This window comes from Macrobrachium rosenbergii, chromosome 5 (genome assembly GCF_040412425.1).
Source record: "Macrobrachium rosenbergii isolate ZJJX-2024 chromosome 5, ASM4041242v1, whole genome shotgun sequence".
NCBI lineage: Eukaryota > Metazoa > Arthropoda > Malacostraca > Decapoda > Palaemonidae > Macrobrachium > Macrobrachium rosenbergii.
In genome coordinates this window covers 40,990,490-40,995,489 of record NC_089745.1, presented here as the reverse complement: position 1 = coordinate 40,995,489, position 5,000 = coordinate 40,990,490, and the positions used below count along the sequence as shown (strand labels likewise).

The 5,000-nt window shown below is 34.8% G+C and overlaps 1 protein-coding gene across 1 annotated transcript in view; it reads left to right on the top strand.

Moving 5' to 3' along the window:
* LOC136838709 (uncharacterized) overlaps positions 1-5,000 on the top strand; it is a 500,953-nt gene that overhangs the window by 279,621 nt on the left and 216,332 nt on the right. The gene's annotated exons all lie outside the window — the stretch shown is intronic.

Below are 5,000 nucleotides of genomic sequence, written 5' to 3'. Positions count from 1 at the left end.
GTGGGAAAACTTGCCATTCCTTATCAGGAACGGTGGTAACCTTCTTGAATGAGGTTGCCAGCCCTATGCCCGTCTCCAGCCTGGCTGCAGCTCACCACGGTCGACTAGCTGAAAATTACGTGATTCAGTGCTTGGGTTGACGGAGGCACAATTGATTGTTCAGGAAACGCGGGCGTAATGGCAAAAGGGAATGGTAGTAGTAGGCATAAATATGTATGGGAGACGAAGTGAAGAGAATTCCATTACCACAAATTGTATTTCATGTTAATAACAAAGCTGATTTAGGTCTGTATATAATGTTAGACAGGGTTAACGAGAAAATGTATCGGAAATTTGTTATACTTTATTTAGCCACCATTGGTATCATGTGCGTATGTTGAAAGAGTCTTTAAAAGTTTATAGGGATTTGTAGGTATTCATAGAAAAGAATTAGCTTTGTTAGAATTTAAAGGAAATGGAGAAAGAGTATTTTTAAGTAATATACTGTATATAAATACACACACAGACATATATATATATATATATATATATATATATATATATATATATATATATATATATATATATATATATATATATTTATATATATATATATATATATATATATATATATATATATATATATATATATATATTTGTGTGTGTGTGTTTTCATCCTTATCTTTTGCATAGGTTACGGAACACAATTTCTGTCCTACCTGAGCGTGTCTGACCTGAGTGTTTTTCATTAGCCACCTTTTTTCCTCAGTATTCGCATTTAGATGGTTCTTTTATGTTGACCCTTGATCCTAGACAAGAATTGCACGGGAGATGTCTGTTATACAGCATAAACATCTCAGCGTTACGGACTAGCAAGTTGCATTTTGTGAATGTGGGCCGCAAGTGATGAAATCATAAGTTGTAATGGTTCCTTTTCCTTTTCTCGTTTTTCAAACTTTGAAGACTTCTGAGTCACTTAACCTCATTATCGTTGATGTACATTTCCCTCACACTAAGTTTTTGATCTTTGTAATTATTGATGATAACCTTATTTTCAGGTACGTCTGATTACAAGCAGAGGTGGACTGACTGACTGACTGACTGTTCCGTGTTCCAGGTGACCTCATGTGAGTATGATAGGAATTGTTCTCTTTGGATAAAGTCATGGGGAAAGAAGGTACTGTGACGTCACGTAGACGTTTTGCAAAAGCCATTAGTTTCACTAAATTATCAGTGTCCCAGTGGTGTGACCAATTTCCAAAATTCTTCTTACATATTTTCTGAATCCGTGACGGTTTTCATATCGGGTTTTTGATGCATAAATTTTTTTTTAAATTAGTAAAACAGAAAATCATAGGTGATATTGGACAATATTGTATCCTATATAATTATACAGTAGATGTTTTTACACATTTATATATCTTGTTGAATTGTAGCATTTTTTATCTCGTTCTACATCTGCCTCCAAACGCAGACTGCAAGAATTTTGATACTCTCTCTCTCTCTCTCTCTCTCTCTCTCTCTCTCGTTGTCGTAAGATCGTCTGCACGATAATGCTCTTCGGCGTATATATATAAAAAAAAACGCGTATCCTGCCAGAGAGGAAAGTGATACCACTTGTCGTGGGACAGCGGTCGCGTCTGTTCACGCTACTAGACAATCCTTATAATTAAGTGCATATTATTATTATTATTATTATTATATTATTATTATTATTATTATTATTATTATTATTATTCAGATGATGAACCCTGTTCATATGGAACAAGCCCACCAAAGGGGCCATTGACTTGAAATTCAAGTTTCCAAAGAATATGGGGTTCATTGCACAAAGGGAAACGCTGATTGGAATTCAAAGATTAACAGATGTTGAAATGTTTGTTCTTAAACACATGCAACTTGAGAATGGGATAGTGACATAATTTTAATTTACTGTTTTCTTTTTTAATAAGCGATATCTCCTCTCGGTATTTCCCATGACCTGTTATTTCTCTCTAATGAACACCGTATTCTTTGGAAGATGGGATTTCAAGTCAGTTGGCCCTGTGGGCTTGTTCTATATGAATAGGGTTCATCTTCTGAATAATAATAATAATAATAATAATAATAATAATAATAATAATAATAATAATAATAATAATAATAATAATAATAATAATAATAATAATAATTCCCATTACCTTCTGTTATTTCTTTTTATGAACACCTTATTCTTTGGAAGCTTGAATTTCAAGTCAGTGGCCCCTGTAGTGGGTTTGTTCCGTATGAATAGGGTTCATCTTCTGAATAATAATAATAATAATAATAATAATAATAATAATAATAATAATAATAATAATAATAATGAGATTATAAGTTATTAATTTGATAAAGAAGGCCAGTGGAAAAGACTGTGTATACATAAGTTAAAATGTTGGGGTATACTGAAAACTGTCAGCGGCTTTAGGCCATTGATATAAAACTCTTACTGGTATGTTAAGCAAAAACAAAGTTGAACGAGAGAGAAAGAGTGGAAGAAAGTGCTTTGACAAAGAGATCCATTACCGCGAAGGAGATGACGTCTGAAAAAGTGCGACCAAAAGCTGCTTTGCGCCTTGGCTAAAGCTTACCAAGATCTTTCAAAATCTCTCCAGAAGAATATCATATTTTCATGGGAGGAGATGTTTAGGAGGATTTATCAATATTGCATAGGTTCATTTCAGTAACAGCGTTTTAACAAACTTTGTTTTGTGTGTGTGTTTTTTTTAAGAGTTGTTATTTTTCATTCGAGTTTTGTTAGGGTGTGAGTTTGATATATATACATATATATATGTACTATATGTATGTATATATTATATATAATATGTATTATATACATACAATTTATATATATATACATATATATATATTACTCAAAAAGTAACATGTGAATTTTGTACGAAAATTTTAATTTTGGCATCAGAAACGAAAAAGGTTTCAAGCCAAGACCACTAAACTATCTTGTTTTAGTGGAATGCTTAAATAATGAGCATTATGGGCCTGTATCCCATTCGCCAGCCTTTCTGAAAAAAAAAAAAATCAAATAGAAACATGTGTATGATTGTACCTTATACTTAGAAAAACAGATTGAGAGGGTGGTAGGAGAAATTGACGGATTAAAACACCAGCTTAAGATGATAAGCACATTCCAGTGGAGAAAATAATTGACTCTCTTGGTTTCCCTCAGTTTTGCGACAGGAAACCGGAAGTGATTATAAGCCCGCAAGAGAAAGTTCCAGTTTTTGAGAACGAAAGCGTCGCTTTAGAGATCGAGAACATAGGGACAGAAAGTAGAAGTGAGGATGAGAAAATGTTGACAAAGGAATTTATATTAGGGATACAAAGTATTAACTTATTGGTGAACTCGCAAAAGAATACTATGGAGGAAAATATATGACTTTTTGAGAGGAGAAATGAAATACTGTAGGACTATACTGAGCGAAAGGAAGGAGCAGAGGATATCTAATGTGGAAAAGCAGAAAATGATGCAATAGAAAGGACATAGAGAAGATGGGTCAAATCTTACATGCAATGGACGACGACAGGAAAAGAAGGGAATTTTAAATGCGAACATATTAAATGAAAAACTTACATGCCTTTTTAATTTCGGTGTTTGTGGGATTATTGTCCAAAGATCTGAAAAAATTATTTTGATAAGACTTAATGCGCAAGTTTACCATGCATGTTTGCATGTTTGTCAAAGTTTCAGCTTTATGCCTTGGTGATTAGACAGAAATTGAACCTGATTATAACTAATCATTACTCATTATTTCCCTATTCATTGCAGTGTGAACTATCATATAGCTTCTTCCATCATAAGAACACAATTTATTGGCCATCGTGGGAGCATTTTTGTGAAAGCACGAAGGTGAGACCTTGTGCCTTCCAAGAGAATTTCTCAGGAATTATTACTCAAGTTCGTGAAATAAGTGTTGCTCCTCCAGAGGTGTGGGGGTAGAGGGGGGGGGAACTTTGCAAGACGAAAACGTACGTCTTCAAAACTAAGAATTGGACCGGAAGAAGACCGCTAACGAAGTGAAACTTACGAAATTCCTGCATATAGTAGGTACATTGCTGAGGTTTTCGCGTTGCTAAAGATTTTTATAAATGAATTCATTAAAATGGCTGCACCATGCTTATGACAAGCGGACGGTGAACATGAAATGATGTCTGCGACCTTACATTGCCTTAACACTTACTGTCCGGTCTTTTGTGACATCACAGAAGTTCCTCCAAAGGATTTGTTCCTCAAAGGATTCCTCAAAGACACTAGAGTTACAGGAAAGCTCGTAGGCTTAGTGTTCCCCGTAGGGCGGTAGTGCCTTCAGTAAACTTCATGCGGTGCACTGTAGGAATTACTTAAGGTTCTTTGCAGCGTCCCTTCGGCCCCTAGCTGCAACCCCATTCATTCCCTTTACGGTACCTCCGTTCGTATTCATTTTCTTCCCTCATACTTCCACCCTCTCTCAATAATTGATTCATAGTGCAACTGCGAGGTTCATCTCCTGTTACACCTTTCAAAGCTTTTTACTGTCAATTTCCGTTTCAGTGCGGAATAACCTCATATGTCCCAGCGCTTGGCCTTTGGCCTAAATTCTATGTTCTGTTCTGTAGGTTTAGTTGCAAACGGTGTTGCATTAATGGTAAGGTGGCTAACGTGACTGGGTTAGTTAGGAAAGGACAAGGAGATAGAGGAAGAGAAACATTAAAAACAGGATGCCGCACCTTTAGAAACCGGTTAAATGGGACACGGGAAAAGGAGACATCTTTAAGAAGACATTAAAAATCAGGAGAGTGTTCTCTCTTTACCCCACTTTCCTTTACGTTCTTCCTCTCCTTTTCACACTCTCCTCTCTCTCTCTCTCTCTCTCTCTCTATCCGTGTGATCATGTGTGTGTGTGTGTGCAAATATATATATATATATATATATATATATATATATATATATATATATATATATATATATACAGTATATATTTATATATATATATTTTATATTTATT